Source organism: Mobula birostris, chromosome 24 (assembly GCF_030028105.1).
Source record: "Mobula birostris isolate sMobBir1 chromosome 24, sMobBir1.hap1, whole genome shotgun sequence".
Classification (NCBI taxonomy): Eukaryota; Metazoa; Chordata; class Chondrichthyes; order Myliobatiformes; family Myliobatidae; genus Mobula; species Mobula birostris.
The window spans coordinates 15,459,724-15,479,501 of NC_092393.1; positions in this window are offsets into that span (position 1 = coordinate 15,459,724).

Here is a 19,778-nt window from a genome sequence, read left to right on the forward strand (position 1 = left end):
CAACTGTCAGCAGGCTGGATGGAGAGCGAGGTGTCTCCCAGTGGAGGTTGATTGTACGGGATTCGTAGGCCGTTCCTTAGTTAGAGCCTTCAGCATTTTGGGCATCGAGGGAGAGAGGAAGAGGAGAGCCACCCGCAGTACCACCGATGCGGCAGAGAGGGCCTCAAGATGGCTGCGGCTCAAAAGAGGGGAGCCATGGAGTCATAAGTAGCTAGCCATCTGGACACAAGCTGGGGTCTGATCAGCCCCGGCTGGGTCACCTGGAGGACGTCGTATGATGTTGAAAGACCCGAAACACCCGATGATTCCAGGAACATCACTGAACATGTGTCCAGAAGCATCAATTTTTGTATGTACACAGTAATCAGTTACCCTGTAAACTTGAGTACGAAGAAGTTCTGCAAATGCTGGAATCCTGAGCAACAGACGCAAACTGCTGGAGGAACTCAGCAGGTCAGGCAACATGTGCAGAGTGAAATCAACAGAAAATGTTCCGGCTGGGGGCAAAAGCCAGAATAATACGAAAGGGGGAGGGGAGGGAGTACAAGCTGGCAGGAGGCAGGGTGAGCCCGAGTGAGGAGGAAAGGAGGTGAATGGGGATGAGGAATGATGTGAGAAGATAGGAGGAAATAGGTTGAAGAGGTAAGGGCTAAAGAAAAATCCGATGGGACAGCACAGTGACTCATGGAATAGAGAGAAAAGGGTGGGAAACCAGAGGGATGTGATGGACAAGTAATGAGGGCAGTGAAGTGGGGTGGAGACGGCCACCAGAATGAGGGAAAACAAGCTGGGGGGGATGGGGAAACAGAGGTGAGGTGGTTACCAGGAGTTAAAGAAATTAACGTTCATGCTGTCACAAAAGAGACTACCAAGAAGGAATATGAGGAGTGCTCCTCCAGTCTGAATTTGGCCATGAATGGACATGTTAGTGTAGGATTAGGAAATGGACATGAAATAGGTGGTCATTAAGAGATCCTGGCTATTGTAGCAGATGGAGAAAAGGAGGTCAATGAAACAATTCTTCCAATCTGCGTCAGGCCCCACCAATGTAGAGAAGGCTGCACTGGATACAATATGTGTATTACTCTAACAGACTCTCAGATTGAGAATTGCTTCACCTGTTCATGCTCCTGAATGGTATTGAGGGAGGAGGTGTAGGGGCCGTGGGAGGGAGGGATAACTGGACAAGTGAATCACAGAGAGAGTAATCTACATGGAAAGCAGAGAAGGAGAAGTGAGGTGTGGAGGGAAAGAAATGGCTGGTGGTGGAATCCCATTGGGGATGGCAGAAATTGCAGACAATAATGTGTTGGATGCAGAGGATCGAGGAAGAGGTAGGTGAGGACAAGGGAATCCCCAGCCCTGTAGTCTGAGGTGGGGTGATGGGGCAGTGTTCAAAGATGGTGTTCTAAAACTCAAACATTACAATGATAAATACAGGACTGAATGTGTTGTATCTGAATGCGTGCAATATACAGAATAAGGTAGATGAACTTGCAACTCAGTCATAGATGGCAAGTATGATGTTGTAGGCATCACTGAATCATGGCTGAAAGATTATAGCTAGGAGCTGAATGTCCAAGGATACACATTGTATTGAAAGGACAGGCAGGAAGGCAAAGGAGGCGGTGTTGCTCTGTTGATAAGAAATTAAAACAAATCAGTAGAAAGAGGTGACATAGGATTGGAAAGTGTTCAATCATTGTGGATAGAGCTAAGGAACTGCAAGGATCAAAAGATCCTGATGGAATTTGTATACATACCTCAAACAGTAGTAAAGCTGTGGTCTACAAATTACAATGGGAGATAGAAAACGCATGCCAAAAGGGCAATGTTACAATAGTCATAGGGCACTTTAATATGCAGGTAGATTGGGAAAATCAGGTTAGTGCTGGATTACTGGAGAGGGAGTTTCTAGAATGCCTCCGAGATGACTTTTTAGAGCAACATGTGGTTGAGCCCACTAGAGGATCAGCTATTCTGGATTGGGTGTTGTTCAATGAACCAGAATTCATTAGAGAGCTTAAGGTAAAAGAACCCTTAGGGAAAAGTGGTCATAATATGCTTGAATTTACCCTGAAATTTGAGAAGGAGAAGCAAAAGTCAGATGTATCAGTATTAGAGTGGAGTGAAGGGAATTACAGAGGCATGAGAGAAGAGTTGGCCAGAATTGATTGGAAAAGAATACAGGCATACAGGCAGGAATGATGGCAGAGCAGCAATGGCTGGAATTTCTGGAAGCAATTCAGAAGGCACAGGATATATACATCTCAAAGAGGAAGAAGTATTCTAAAGGAAAGATGACACAGCCGTGGCTAACAACAGAAGTCAAAGCCAAAGAGAAAGAATATAATAGAGCAACAATTAATGGGAAGTTAGAGGATTGGGAAGCTTTTAAAAACCTACAGAAGGTAATTAAAAAGTCATTAAGGTAAAAATGAAATACAAAAGAAAGCCAGCCAATACTATTAAAGAGGGTACCAGAAGTTTCTTTAGACACAGTACATACAGTGTAAAAGAGAAGTGAGAGTGGCTATCGGACTACTGGATAACAATATGGGAAAGGTAGTAATAGGGGACAACAAAATAGCAGGCAAAATGAATAGTATTTTGTATCAGTCTTCACTGTGGAAGGCACTAGCGATATGGTGGAAATTCCAGGTATCAGGGGGCATAAAGTGTGTGAAGTTGCCATAACTAGAGAGAAGGTTCCTGGGAAACTAAAGGTCTGAAGGTGGATAAGTCAGCTGGACGAGATGGGATACACCTAGGATTCTGAAAGAGGTGGCTGAAGAGATGGTGGAGGCATTCGTAATGATCTTTCAAGAATCACTGGATTCTGTAATGGGTCTGGAAGACTGGAAAATTGTAAATCTCATTCCACTCTTCAAGAAAAGTGAGAGGCAGAAGAAAGGAAACTATAGGCTAGTTAGTCTGACCTCAGTAGTTGGGAGATGTTGGAGTCAATTATTAAAGATGAGGTCTCAGGGTACTTGGTGGCACATGATAAAATAGACTGTAGTCAGTATAGTTTCCTCAAGGGAAAATCTTACCTGACAAATCTGTTGGAATTCTTTGAGGAAATAACAAGCAGGATAGACAAGGGAGAATCGGTTGATACGATGTACTTGGACTTTCAGAAGGACTTGACAAGGTGCCACACATGAGGCTACTTAACAAGCTACGAGTCTATGGCATTACAGGAAAGATTCTAGCATGGAGAAAGCAGTAGCTGATTGGCAGGAGGCAAAGAGTGAGAATGAAGGGAACCTTTTTCTGATTGGCTGCTGGTGTCTAGTGGTGTTCCACAGGGTTCTGTGTTGGGACCGATCCATTTTACGTTATATGTCAATGATTTGGATGATGGAATTGATGGCTTTGTTGCAAAGTTTGCATGAAGATATGAAGACAAGTGGAGGGGCAGGTAGGTTTGAGGAAGTAGAGAGGCTACAGAAGGACTTATACAGATTAGAAGAATGACCAAAGAAGTGGCAGATAGAATACAGTGTTGGCAAGTGTATGGTCATGCAACTTAGTAGAAGAAATGAAGGCATTGAATATTTTCTAAATAGAGAGAAAATTTTAAAAAAACCTGAAGTGCAAAGGGTCCTTTTTGCAGGATTCCCTAAAGGTTCATTTGCAGGGTGAGTCTTCGATTTGGAAGGCAAATGCAATGTTAGCATTCATTTCAAGAGGACTAGAATATAAAATCAAGGATGTAATGCTGAGTCCTTATAAAGTGCTGGTGAGGCCTCACTTGGATTATTGTGAGCAGGTTTGGGTCCCTTATTTCAGAATAGATGTGCTGAAACTGCAAAGGGATCAAAGGAGGTTCACAAAATCGATTCCAGGAATGAATGGTTTGTCATATAAAGAGCATTTGATGGCTCTGGGCATGTTCTCACTGGAAATCAGGAGAATGAGTGGTGACCTCATTGAGGCCTATCAAATGGTGAAAGGCCTTGACAGAGTGGATGTGGAGAGGAAGTTTCTGATGGTTAGAGAGCCTAAGACCAGACGACACAGCCTCAGAATAAAGGGGCATCCTTTTAGAATGAAGATGAGGAATTTATTCAACCAGAGAGAGCCGAATCTGTGGAATTCCTTGCCACAGGCAGCTGTGGAGGCCAAGTCTTTATGTATACTTAAGGCAGAGGTTGATAGATCTTTGATTTGTCAGGACCTGAGGAGATACTAGGAGAAGGCAGGAGATTGGAGCTGAGAGGAAAATTGAATCAGCAATGATTAGACAGAGGAGCAGACTCGATGGGACAAATAACCTAATTCTGCTCCTATATCATATGGTCTTATCTTATCTTATGGTAAATTTGTGTTTATTTAAAATGACAAACCAAAGTCTTACAAAGCATGTCCGATTCCTTGTACCACCCATGATGATAAAGTAGCCAATGAGCTAGATCACTGGAGGAACTCTTTTCAAGATTTAATAGAACTCATGAGCAATGCCAGCAGTCCGAGTAGTCAAGGAGAATGGGTCTGTGTGGATCTGTGGTGATTTTAGGGTCAGTATGAACCCAGTACTGAACACAGATCAATATCCTCTGCTTAGGGTACAGGATATCTATGCAAACCTTTCTGGAGGGAAACACTTCAGCAAAGAGGACTTAGCTGAGGCTTACCTACAGATGGGGATGGAAGAAAAGTCTGAAATGTTTCTTACCATAAACGCTCACAAAAGGTATCACTATAATAAGCTTATTTTTGGAGTAACATCTGCACCTGTACTCTGGCAGAAATCTATGGACCAGGTACTTTAAGGTTGCCCAGGCACTCAGTGTTACCTAGATGACATCATTGTTACTGGTAAGGATGACAAAGGACAACTCCAAAATCTCAAGACACTGTTAAAAAGATTAGAAAGTTATGGGCTGCGAGCACAATGCAACAACTTTGTATTCTTTAAACCAAGCATCACCTACTGTGGTCGCACCATTGATGCACAAGTTTTACGCAAGTGTGCTGAAAAAACTCAAGCAATGCTGGATGCCCCAAGCCAAAGAAAATGTCACAGATATGATCCTCTTTAGGTTTAGTCAATTACTATAACAAGTTCCTGTCATACCTGGCTATCGTGCTCTCCCCTTGAACTCATTACAACAGATTGGGAAAAAATGGCATTGGACAAAGTGGCCTTCCACAAGACAAAGGAAATGGTGATGTCAGACATGGTACTCACACATTATGATCCACATTGTCCAATGAAGTTTGCCTGTGATGTCTTGCCTTATGGCATAGGTTCAGTCATGTCACATGTTATGAGTGCTGGAAGTGAACATCCCACAGCTTTTGCATCACGATCCCTGACCACTGCTGAGAAAAACTGTGCACAAATTGATGAAGATGCCTTGAGTCTGGTTTGCATTGTAAAACATTTCAACCAGTACTTGCATGGGAGAGTTTACCCTCATTACTGATTTTCAACCACTGTGTCCAATTTCAATCCGCAAATGCAGCAGCACGAATGTAAAGATGGGCTCTGTTTTTGGAAGATACAATTACAAGATCAAATTCAAGAGGACAAATAATCAGGGAAATACCAATCAATTGTTCTAGTTATCCTTGGAAAGGAAATAGCTGAAGAATTTACAAAAGAGGACATATCTCCCTAATGCAAATCGAATGTCCTCCCTATTACAGCAGAGATGATCCAATAGGAAATAAGATCCCACACTGTCTCAATGTGGCTGGAATGTGCAACAGAAACTCCAGTTCCCCCATTTTTCCCAGCACTGGGAAGGTTGCCTTATGTGAGGATTGAGAGTTGTTGTACTATCTAAGCTGAGAGCTGAAGTATTGGAGGAGCTAAATGCTTGTCATCTAGGTGTGGTCAAAATGGAAGCCTTGGCTTGATGCTTTGCCCTAGGATAGGTTAGCAGATCCAACAGCTTGCCATGCATCTTTCAGATGCCAGTACATCCAAAAGATGCCCTGGCAGAGAATTCATGCTGGTCCTGGATCATACTTTGCGTTCATGCTTGGATCTCCTCAAACTTAATCTCAGAAGGAGTATGCAGGACAAGAAGCTGAGACAAATTGAAGCCTCCTCAAACAAGGAGGTTTGATGTTTCACTCCTGGATGAGCTGTCCTGATGAGGGAGTACAGAGGTGATCAAATGTGGGTACTCAGAAAGATTAAGGACAGAACTGGACAATCTCCTATACAATGGAGATTGCATCTGATATCATCTGGAGATGACACATTGAACAGTTGAGGAGAATGGAGTCAATTGTTAGAGAGAAAAGGTGGCCAGCACTTCCTGTAGCCCAGAGTCAGCTCCTATAATCACCACAGAGAATCTCAGAGCAATCTGAGATTGCTTCAAGTCTCACCTGCCAAGTAGAATGATCCCACCTATCATTATCTTACAAGAGTAAGAAAGCCTCCAGAGCAATTAAATCTTTCTGTCTAAATGGGACAATTTAAAATTGATTATGCTGTGGATGTGCATGTAGTAAATGTATAATGTACTCTGTATACATCTATCTACCTATATATCTATATATATATTATGTAAAATTACGTGAATGGCATACGTCATCACACCACCACTTCATATGTGCGTGTCTCACTAAAGTAAAGATGAACTAAGCACACTTTCCTGGCTCCGTGTTTCCTTTCAATTAGTTTTGTGTTTTGGAGATAACAGATAACATAAATGGATCTTAGGCTATTTGGAGAATTAACTTTTCTCTGAATGCCTGCTTTTCTGGCAGCAGCGTATACTTTTGTTTGTTTTTCACTAAACTGTCTTCTTCTGTAACCTGTACACATTCTGTGCCAATGTGTGTACTGCAAGGAAGCACAAACAGAAATGCGATACATGAACAGATCATCTGTTTTAGTAATGTTAATTCAGGGGTAGATGTTGGCCATGGAACTTTTCCACTCTTCCTTGAATATTGGCAAGGAATCTTACTCTCCCACCTAAGAAGGGCCTGGATTAACACCTCATCTGCAAGATATCATTGCCAGCAGTACAGAAACCCCTCATAACAGTGCTCAGCATAGGTTATGTGCTCGCACACTGGAGAGGCCGTGAACATCAACACAGAACTTACTGCCTGCAGTCCTAAGCATTCACACAGGAGAGCTACCGGGAAGTTGAGTCTGACTCCCTGAGCTAAGCTGGTGATACCAGTGTTTTTCTTCACCATGGACTGGGGTAGATAACAGCAGTATTCTTGTCTGGTTCTCCTCCTGTTGGGTTTTAACAAATGAATTTAATTAGGTAGTAATTTATAAAGTTTCATGAAATGGTTTCAAACTGTAAAAACAGACTGCAAAGGGCCTCAGTTTTCCTTAGCTGATGCCTGTGATATATATGTTCAGAATTCTTTAACAAGATTAGCATCGCCCACTTCCTCCCACTCTTTGATGCAATGGGGCAAAGTATTGCTAAGAAATAGTATGTTCATGGACCATCTAGTTTATCGATAAGAGTGTTCTGTAAGCCTTTTTGGCCTGATAGTGGCAACTGGAATAAATGTTTGGTTTAAAGGAATCTTTAAATTAAGAAACAGCTGAAAAGAGGCAGTGAAGGGGGGCCTTGTGTCCATCTTCTCAAGTACAGATGTGAGCCAGCTGGTGTGGAACACATTTTGCCACATGTACTTTATGTGGTGGAAAATTGACTTCAATGCATGATTTAATGAATAAAAGACCAACAAACATTAAATGAAGACAAAAGGTTGAGGGCTGTAAACAGATTCCAGGTCCTTTTTTCCTACCCCAGATCTTTGGATTGCTGTTGCTCCCATTCGTTCCTATCTTTTTTCACTATAATTTCTGGCTCATGCTGCCCTTTTGAGAAAGCTTTAAACCTGCCTCAGAAACCCATCCAATTTTTTTCCTAAAACACATCTACCAATTCTTCATTAACCCTGGGTGGTGATATATTCTATAAATCACCCGACCTTTGAGAGAAAAGGTTTCATTTTCTTATTAATTCTTGCTTTGCCTGTAGTTTTCTAATTTGAAAATTATGTCTCCTCATTCTAACCTTCTGGATCAGAATCAATGAATGTGTTAGTTTCTAATTTATCTCTTCCTTTCATTAGTTTAATTACTTCAATCACGTTTGTACTGGTTTTACATTGTGTGACCCAGCACCTCCATTGAATAGCTCTGGACAGTGGGTGAAACGCTAATGGAAAAGTGTTTGTCTCAGAAAAAATTTTTAAAGAACAGGATTTATTTTAGGAAATTTTTTCTCAAAGCATCAGAGCTGGGCACTGGAGCATTCTGTGCAAAATGTATTGGTAGGAACATCTCCCAGACCTAACATCCAGTGTCTTAGTGTGGCAGCATTTTGGCCTTAAGGGAAAAGGCTCCAGATTCCAGGCTGTTCCAGGCTGATCCAGGCTGATGCCAACAGGGTAGGGAAAGAGAGAGAGCTGAACATTTGGAGGTACTGCCCTTTGAAGTGGAGCTGAATACTGTCTAGGGGCAAGTGTATAAGGAAATGTTCTAGTCAGTGGCAGAGGTGAAAGTCATGGGCGACACAACATACTAGTAAGAAAGAGGCTAGTGCCATCAAAATTAGTGGGTAAGTCACCACTTTCTCCAAACTCAAGGTGTAGCAGAGACCCCAGCTATGCCTGCCTTTTTGTGGACTACATGGAACAGTCCATATTCCAAGCCTTCCCCGGTAATGCTTCCCAACTCTTTCTGCGCTACATTGATAAGTGCATTGGCGATGCTCATGCCCCTATGTTGAGCTCCTCAATTTCATCAATTTTGGCTCTAACTTCCACCCTGCCCTTAAATTCACTGGTCCATTTCTGACACCTCCCTCTCCTTTCTCAATCTCTCTGCCTCCACTTCTGGAAACAAACTGTCTACCAACATCTTTTGTAAGCCTATCAACTCCCATGGCCACCCTGACCATACCTCTTCCCACTCTGTTTCTTGTAAAGATGCCATTACCTTTCCACAATTCCTTCATCTCCGCAGCATCTCTTTCCAGGATAAGACTTTCCTTTCTAGGACATCAGGGATGTCTCCTTCTTCAAAGAACGGGGTTGCCCTTCCTCCACCGTTGATGCTGCTTTCACTCACAACTCCCCAATTTCCAAGACATCTGCACTCACAATGTCTTAACAGGTACAGAATTTCTCTTGTCCTCACCTACCACCTCATCAGCCTTCGCAAGCACATATTTAATCATTCACTCTTTGTTTTCCACAGGAAACAGTCCCTCTGTGATTCCTTTGTCCATTCACCACTCCCCACTAGCCTCCATTCTGACACTTATCCCTACAAACAGAAAAAGTGCTACACCTGTCCATTCACCTCCTCCCTCACCTCCATTCAGGGCCCCAAACAGTCCTTCAGGTGAGGCAACACTTCACCCGTGAATCTGCTGGGTTTGCCTACTCTATCTGGTGCTCCCGATGTGGCCTCCTATCCATTGGCGAGACCAGACTTAAATTGAAGAACCATTTTGTTGAGCGCCTTTGCTCCATCTACAAAAAGCAGGATTTTCCAGTGGCCAAACATTTTAATTCCAATCCCCATTCCCATTCCAAAATGTCAATCCATGGCCTCCTCTACTACCATGATGAGGCCACTCTCAGTTTGAGAAGCAATACCTCATATTTCATATGGGTACCTCAACCTGATATGCAGGATCATCGATTTCTCCAACTTCCGATAATTTTCTCCCTTCCTCTACTCCTCTTCTTCAATTCCCCACTCTGAACCCCTTCTTACCTCTTCTCTTCTCTTCATCTCCCCCTGGTGCCCCTTTTCCTTCCCTTTCTCCACTCTCATCTCCTATCAGATTCTTTCTTCTCCAGTCCTTTACCTTTTCCGCTTATCACCTCCTGGCTTCTTACTTCATCCTGCCGTCCCCACCAACCTGGCCTCACCTATCACCTTCTATCTACTCCTCCTTCACCTCCATCCCCTCCCCCACCATCTTATTCTGGCTTCTTCCCACTTCCTTTCCAGTCCTGAAGAAGGGTCTTTGCCCAAAACATCCACTGTTTTTTTCACTTTCATAGATGCTAACTGACCTGCAGAATTCCTCCAGCATTTTGTGTGTGTTGTGCTGGAATTCTAGGATCTGCAGAATCTCTAGTGTTAGGGATGCAACTGTTTCCTTGGCCAATAATGATTCTACTATCGAGATCATTAATACTTGGTAGTTGTTTACTGGGTCTTGCTGACAATCAACACTGGCACACCTCAGATGTGTGCTTAGCCAACTGCTTTACTTTCTCTACACCCATGAGTGTGTAGCTAGGCACAGCTCAAATTCTATCTAAAAAATTGCTGATGACACAACCATTGGCAGAATTTCAGAATGTGACGAGAGGGTGATATATATCATCTCCATCATGAGCACTAACCTCTACAGTATGTAGGACATCTTCAAGGAGTGATGCCTCAAAAAAGTGGTGTCCATAATTAAGGACTCCCATCACTCAGGTCATGCCTTGTTCTCATTGCTACCGTCAGGAAGGAGATACACAAGCTCAAGGATTCAGGAACAGCTTTTGTCCCCCTGCCATCCCATTTCTGAATGGACATTGATCACATGAACACTACCTCACTTTTTTTGGTTTTTATTTTTGCAATACTTATTTATTTAATTTAACTATTTTATATGTATACCTACTGCAATTCAGTCTTTTCTCTATTATTATGTATTGTATTATACTGCTGCCGCAAAGACAACAGATTTCATGACATATGCGGGTGATATTAAACCTAATTCTGACTCTGGATAATTTGGTAACTTTTTCCTGTATTTCAGCTATAACCACACTTGAGAAGTACCAAATGCATACCAAGTGACAGCTTTCCAAGCATCTGTCTTCCATATGACATAGCTAACTGCGGCTCCTGGTTTCAGGGAATTTTAATTCACCTCTTCATTCTGACACCAACCTGTCTGTCCTCAAAGTCCTCCATTGTTAAGGTGAGACCAAGCTCAAACTGAAGGAACAGGACCTCATTTTCCACCTGTGTCATCTACAACCTGATGGCATGAATGTGGATTCTCCAATTTCAGGAAACTTGCTCCTACTCGGTCTCTTTCTCTCTACTCTCGATCTACCCAGGTCCTCCTACACTCATCCCCACCCCGACTGCCCTCTGTCGGCCAGTTTCTTTCCTCTCCCTCACCTACTTCCTCTGGTGGGTTCTCTCCCGTCACTATTCCCATCTACCAACTGCAGCTCTTCTTTTGGTTCCATGCACCACCTGCATTTTTTTTATCAGAATTCATCATTTGCATCCCTTTGTTGTCTCCATGAACCACCTCCTAGACTCTGCCACTATTTCCTGACCTTCCATGACCTGAATCCATCCGCCAATCACCCTTCCTCACCTGGATCCACCTATTGCTTGCCAGTCTTGTCCTACCCTTCCCCATTACCTCTTTATACTGGTTAATCCCTGGTATCAGTCCAGATGAAACATAGAAACATAGAAACATAGAAAATAGGTGCAGGAGTAGGCCATTCGGCCCTTCGAGCCTGCACCACCATTTATTATGATCATGGCTGATCATCCAACTCAGAACACCGCCCCAGCCTTCCCTCCATACCCCCTGACCCCCGTAGCCACAAGGGCCATATCTAACTCCCTCTTAAATATAGTCAATGAACTGGCCTCAACTGTTTCCTGTGGCAGAGAATTCCACAGATTCACCACTCTCTGTGTGAAGAAGTTTTTCCTAATCTCGGTCCTAAAAGGCTTCCCCTCTATCCTCAAACTGTGACCCCTCGTTCTGGACTTCCCCAAAATCGGGAACAATCTTCCTGCATCTAGCCTGTCCAATCCCTTTAGGATCTTATACGTTTCAATCAGATCCCCCCTCAATCTTCTAAATTCCAACGAGTACAAGCCCAGTTCATCCAGTCTTTCTTCATATGAAAGTCCTGCCATCCCAGGAATCAATCTGGTGAACCTTCTCTGTACTCCCTCTATGGCAAGGATGTCTTTCCTCAGATTAGGGGACCAAACTGCACACAATACTCCAGGTGTGGTCTCACCAAGGCCTTGTACAACTGCAGTAGTACCTCCCTGCTCCTGTACTCAAATCCTCTCGCTATAAATGCCAGCATACCATTTGCCTTTTTCACCGCCTGCTGTACCTGCATGCCCACTTTCAATGACTGGTGTATAATGACACGCAGGTCTCGTTGCACCTCCCCTTTTCCTAATCGGCCACCATTCAGATAATAATCTGTTTTCCTATTTTTGCCACCAAAGTGGATAACTTCACATTTATCCACATTAAATTGCATCTGCCATGAATTTGCCCACTCACCCAACCTATCCAAGTCACCCTGCATCCTCTTAGCATCCTCCTCACAGCTAACACTGCCGCCCAGCTTCATGCCATCCGCAAACTTGGAGATGCTGCATTTAATTCCCTCATCCAAGTCATTAATATATATTGTAAACAACTGGGGTCCCAGCACTGAGCCTTGCGGTACCCCACTAGTCACCGCCTGCCATTCTGAAAAGGTCCCGTTTATTCCCACTCTTTGCTTCCTGTCTGCTAACCAACTCTCCACCCACACCAATACCTTACCCCCAATACCGTGTGCTTCAAGTTTGCACACTAATCTCCTGTGTGGGACCTTGTCAAAAGCCTTCTGAAAATCCAAATATACCACATCCACTGGTTCTCCCCTATCCACTCTACTAGTTACATCCTCAAAAAATTCTATGAGATTCGTCAGACATGATTTTCCTTTCACAAATCCATGCTGACTTTGTCCGGTCATTTCACCGCTTTCCAAATGTGCTGTTATCACATCCTTGATAACTGACTCCAGCAGTTTCCCCACCACCGACATTAGGCTAACTGGTCTATAATTCCCCGGTTTCTCTCTCCCTCCTTTTTTAAAAAGTGGAGTTACATTAGCCACCCTCCAATCCTCAGGAACTAGTCCAGAATCTAACGAGTTTTGAAAAATTATCACTAATGCATCCACTATTTCTTGGGCTACTTCCTTAAGCACCCTGGGATGCAGACTATCCGGCCCTGGGGATTTATCTGCCTTCAATCCCTTCAATTTACCTAACACCACTTCCCTACTAACATGTATTTCGCTCAGTTCCTCCATCTCACTGGACCCTCTGTCCCCTACTATTTCTGGAAGATTATTTATGTCCTCCTTAGTGAAGACAGAACCAAAGTAATTATTCAATTGGTCTGCCATGTCCTTGCTCCCCATAGTCAATTCACCTGTTTCTGTCTGCAGGGGACCTACATTTGTCTTTACCAGTCTTTTCCTTTTTACATATCTATAAAAGCTTTTACAGTCCATTTTTATGTTGCCTGCCAGTTTTCTCTCATAATCTTTTTTCCCCTTCCTAATTAAGCCCTTTGTCCTCCTCTGCTGAACTCTGAATTTCTCCCAGTCCTCAGGTGAGCCACTTTCTCTGGCTAATTTGTATGCTTCTTCTTTAGAATTGATACTATCCCTAATTTCTCTTGTCAGCCACGGGTGCACTACCTTCCTTGATTTATTCTTTTGCCAAACTGGGATGAACATTTGTTGCAGTTCATCCATGCAACCTTTAAATGCTTGCCATTGCATATCCACCGTCAATCCTTTAAGTGTCATTTGCCAGTCTATCTTAGCTAATTCACATCTCATACCTTCAAAGTTACCCCTCTTTAAGTTCAGAACCTTTGTTTCTGAATTAACTATGTCACTCTCCATCTTAATGAAGAATTCCACCATATTATGGTCACTCTTACCCAAGGGGCCTCTCACGACAAGATTGCTAATTAACCCTTCCTCATTGCTCAAAACCCAGTCCAGAATAGCCTGCTCTCTAGTTGGTTCCTCGACATGTTGGTTCAAAAAACCATCCCGCATACATCCCAAGAAATCCTCTTCCTCAGCACCTTTACCAATTTGGTTCACCCAATCTACATGTAGATTGAAGTCACCCATTATAACTGCTGTTCCTTTATTGCACACATTTCTAATTTCCTGTTTAATACCATCTCCGACCTCACTACTACTGTTAGGTGGCCTGTACACAACTCCCACCAGCGTCTTCTGCCCCTTAGTGTTACGCAGCTCTACCCATATCGATTCCACATCTTCCCGGCTTATGTCCTTCCTTTCTATTGTGTTAATCTCTTCTTTGACCAGCAACGCCACCTCACCTCCCCTTCCTTCATGTCTATCCCTCCTGAATATTGAATATCCCTGAACGTTGAGCTCCCATCCCTGGTCACCCTGGAGCCATGTCTCTGTGATCCCAACCATATCATAATTATTAATAACAATCTGCACTTTCAATTCATCCACCTTATTACGAATGCTCCTTGCATTGACACACAAAGCCTTCAGGTGCTCTTTTACAACTCTCTTTGCCCTTATACAATTATGCTGAAAAGTGGCCCTTTTTAATGCTTGCCCTGGATTTGTCGGCCTGCCACTTTCACTTTTCTCCATAGTACTTTTTGTTTCTACCCTCACTTTACACCCCTCTGCCTCTCTGCACTGGTTCCCATCCCCCTGTAGTGAACTAACCTCCTCACGCCTAGCCTCTTTAATTTGATTCCCACCCTCCAACCATTGAGAAGGGTCTCAATCCAAACTGTTGACTGTTCATTCCCATTTACTGGTTCTCTCTGATTTTTGTTTTTGCTTAAGAAATAATTTATAGTTGTAAAATGCATTAGTATGTTCTGAGGTCAGAAATAGCCTTTTATTTCACCTTCTTTACCAAATGCTCAGAAAATCATCTACAGTCCTCCTGAATTTCCACTGTGTTTCACAAGTTCAAGTTGAAGTTTAATTATAATTTAACTATATATAAATATAGCCAAATGAACAGTGTTCCTCTGGGCCAAGGTGCAAAGCACATTACCAACAAACCAACAGAAGGCAACTGAAAAAAACCATAAGATAAGATGAACGATGAAGGTAAGCTAGCCAATAATGCAAAAGAGGATAGAAAAGGTTTCTTCAGACATATAAAGGGTAAAAGAGAGGCAGCAATGGTTATAGGACTGTTGGAAAATTATGCTGGATTGGTAGTAATGGGAGACAAAGAAATGAAAGATGAACTTAATAATTATTTTGCATGTCTTCACTGCAGAATTCCAGAAATGTGAGAATGTCAGGAAGCAGAAGTGAGCGTTGTTGCTAATACTAAGGAAAAGGTGCTTGGGAAGCTGAAAAGTCTGAAGGTAGATAAGTCACCTGGACCAGATGACTACACCCCAGGGTTCTGAAAGAAATAGCTGAAAAGTATGAAGGTAGATAAGTCTCTTGGACCAGATGACTACACCCCAGGGTTCTGAAAGAGGTAGCTGACGAGATTGTGGAGGCATTCGTAAATATCCTTCAAGAATCACTTGATTCTGAAATGGTTCTGGCATTCTGGAAAATTGCAAATGTCACTCAATCTTTAAGAAGGGAGGGAAGCAAAAGAAAAGAAATTATAGGCTAGTTAGCCTGACTGGAAAGAAGTTGGAGTCTGTTATTAAGGATGAAATGTTGGTGTACTTGGAGGCTCATGACAAAGTAACTCAAAGTCAGCATAGACTCCTTAATGGAAATCTTGCCTGACAAATCAGTTGGAATTCCTTGAGGAAATAACAGACAGGATACACAAAGGAGAGTCGGTGGATGTTGTTTATTTGGATTTTCAGAAGTCTTTGACAAGGTGCTGCACATGAAACTGCTTAACAAGATAAGAGCCCATGGTATTGCAGGAAAAATCCTAGCTTGGATAGATTAGCTGACTGGCAGAAGGCAAAGAGCGGGAACAGTGGAGGCCTTTTCTGGTTGACTGCTGGTGACCAATGGTGTGCCGTACCGGTCGGTGTTGGGACAACTTCTTTTCACATTATATTTTAATGATTTGGATGAAGGAATGGATGGTTTTCTGGCAAAGTTTACAGACAGTGCAAAGATAGGTGGAGGGGCATATGGTGCTGAAGAAGTAAGGTGTCTGTTGAAGGATTTAGACAGATTGGGAGAATGGGCAAAGATTAGTAGATGGAATATAGTTTAGGGAAGTGAATGGTCATGCACTTAGAAGGAATAAAGGCATGGACTATTTTCTAAATGGAGAAAAATTAAAAATCAGTGGTGCAGAGACTTGGGAGTCCTTGTGCAGGATTCTCTGTAAGTTAACTTGCAGGTTGAGTCGGTGGTAAGGAAGACAAATACAATATTAGCATTCATTTTGAGAGGACTAGAATACAAAAGCTAAGGGATTATAAGGCATTGGCCAGACTGCATTTGGAGTATTGTGAGCAGTTTTGGTTCTCTTATCTAAGATATTGGATGGTGATGTAGAGATACACCTCTGCCAAAGGAAGTATAAGGTGTTCTTTCCTTCTGCTAGCCTGCAGGTCATCCATGGGCAAGGTGTAGAACCTGCTCAGCCCACGCCACCACCAATCAGGGTCACATGAAGCCATGGGAGCAGTGGTGGATGGTTGTATGAGCAACTGGTGCATATCACAAATCCTGGTTATGGGACCACTGACAGGAGGCAGACAATCTCTGAAGAGTATTAATAACGGCTGGGGTCACCCGTCTCATAAAGATGCTACCCAGAAAAAGGCAATGGCAAGCCACTTCTATAGAAAAATTTGCCAAGAATAATCATGGTCGCAGAAGGACCATGATCACCCACATCACACGACACAGCAAATGATGAACAAACAGTCTAAGGTAAGATATGTTGGCATTGGAGTGGGTCAAGAGGAGGTTCATGAGAATGTTCCCAGGAATGAATAGGCTCACATATGAGGAATATTTGATGACTCTGGACCTGTACTCATTGGAGTTAGAAGAATGGTGGGGGGGGGGGGGGTGGAATCTCATTGACACATATCAAATATTAAAAAAATCTAGATAGGGTGGATGTGATAGGACGTTTCATAGAAACATAAGAACAGAGATAACCTGTAGAACAATACAGGTCCTTCAGCCCACAATGCTGTGTCGCACACCTACTTACTTCAGAAATTACCTAGGGTTACCCATAGCCCTCTATTTTTTTAAGCTCCATGTATCTATCTTAAAAGACCCTATTCTATCTGCCTCCACCACTGTTGCCAGCAGCCCATTCTATGCACTCACCACTCTCTTACCCCTGACATCTCCACTGTACATACTTCCAAGCACCTTAAAGCTGTGCCCTGTCCTGTTAGCCATTTCAGCCCACCTCTATCAGGTCACCTCTCATCCTCCGACATTCCAAGGAGAAAAGGCTGAGTTTACTCAACTTATTCTCATAAGGCATGCTCCTCAATCAAGGCAACATCCTTGTAAATCTCTTCTGCACCCTTTCTATAGTATCGACATCCTTTCTATAGTGAGGTGACCAGAACTGAGCACAGTACTCCAAGTGGAGTCTGATCAGGTTTCTATATAGCTGTAACATTACCTCTCGGCTCTTGAACTCAATCCCATGGTTGATGAAGGCCAATGCACTGTATGCCTTCTTAACCAGACAGTCAACCTGCACAGCAGCTTTGAGTGTCCTATGGATTCTGACCCCAAGATCCCTCTGATCCTCCACACTGCCAAGAGTCTTACCATTAGTACTATATTCTGCCATCATATTTCACCTACCAGAATGAACCACTTCACACTTACCTGGGTTGAACTCCATCTGCCACTTCTCAGCCCAGTTTTGCACCCTACTGATGTCTCACTGTAACCTCTGACAGTCCTCCACATTATCTACAACACCCCCAACCTTTGTGTCACCAGCAAATTTACTAATCCATCCTTCCATTTCCTCATCCAAGTCATTTGTAAAAATCACAAAGAGTAAGGGTCTCACAACAGATCCCTGAGGCACACCACTGGTCACCAACCTCCATCCAGAATATAACCAGTCTACAACCGCTCTTTGCCTTCTGTGGGCAAGCCAATTCTGGGCCCACAAAGCAGGTAATTCCCTCACCTTCCCTTCCTCTATCCCTATTTCACTCTGCCCCCTCCCCCAGCTGCCTATCACCTCCCTCGCAGTTCTGCCTCCTTCTACTACCCATTGTGTTTTCCCCTATTCCTTCTTCACCTCTCATGCCTAATACCTCCCTGCTTCCCCTCCCCCACCCCTTTGTCTTTCAAATTACTGGTTTTTCAACTGGACCTACCAGCCTTCTCCTTCCCACCCTCCCCCACCTTCTTTATAGGGCTTCTGCCCTTCCCTCTTCAGTCCTGATGAAGGGTTCCAGCCCAAAACGTCGACTCATCATTTCCACAGATGCTGCCCGACCTGCTGAGTTCCTCCAGCATGTTGTGAGTGTCCCCTTGGATCCCATGCCTCCTTACTTTCTCAATAAGCCTTGTATGGGGTACCTTAATCAAATGCCATATACACTACATCTACTGCTCTAGCTTCATCAATGTGTTCAGTCACATCTTCAAAAAATTCAGTCAGGCTTGTAAGGCACTACCTGCCTTTGACAAAGCCATGCTGACTACTCCTAATCATATTATTCTTCTCCAATGTTCATAAATCCTGCCTCTCAGGATCTTCTCCATCAACTTACCAATCATGGGATTAAAACTCACTGGTCTATAATTTCCTGGGCTATCTCTACTCCCTTTCTTGAATAAAGGAACAACATCTGAAACCCTCCAATCCGCCGGAACCTCTCCCATCCTCATTGATGATGCAAAGATCATTGCCAGAAGCTCAGCAATCTCCTATCTCACCTCCACAGTAGCCTGGGGTGCATCTCATCCGGTCCTGGAGACTTATCCAACTTGATGCTTTCCAAAAGCTCCATTACATCCTCTTTCTTAATTTTTATGTGCTCAATCTTTTCAATCCACAGTAAATCATCCCTATAATTGCCAAGATCCTTTACTGTAGTGAATACTGAAGCAAAGTATTCATTTAGTATCTCTGCTCTCTCTTCCAGTTCCATACACACTTTTCCACTGTCACACTTGATTGGTCCTATTCTCTCACGTCTCATTCTCTTGCTCTTCACATACTTGTAGAATGCCTTGGGGTTTTCCTTAATCCTGCTTGCCAAGCCTTTCTCATGGCCCTTTCTGGCTCTCCTAATTTCATTCTTAAGCTCCTTCCTGCTAGTCTTATAATCTTCTAGATCTCTATCATTACCTAGTTTTTTGAACCTTTCATAAGCTTTTCTTTTCTTGACTAGATTTTCAACAGTCTTTGTACGCCATGGTTCTTGTACCCTACCATCCTTTCCCTGTCTCATTGGACGTACCTATACAGAACACCACGCAAATATCCCCTGAACATTTGCCACATTTCTGCCACACATTTCCATGAGACCATCTGTTCCCTATTTATGTTTCCAAATCCCTGCCTGACAGCTTCATATTTCCTCCTACTTCAATTTCATAACTTGTCCATTCCTATCCCTCTCCAATGCTGTGATAAAGAAGATAGAATTCTGATCACTGTCTCCAAAATGCTCTCCCACTTAGAGACCTGACACCTGACCAGGTTCATTTCCCAATATCAGATCAAGAACAGCCTCTCCTCTTGTTGGCTTCTCTACATATTGTATCAGGAAACCTTCCTGAACACACCTAACAAACTCCACTCCATCTAAACCCCTCACTCTAGAGAGATGCCAATCAATATTTGGGAAATAAAAATCTCCCACCACATCAACCCTGTTATTATTGTATCTTTCCAGAATCTGTCTCCCTATTTGCTCCTCGATGTCCCTGTTACTATTGGGTGGTCTATAAAAGAACACCCACTAGAGTTATTGACCCCTTCCTGTTTCTAACTTCCACCTACAGAGACTCAA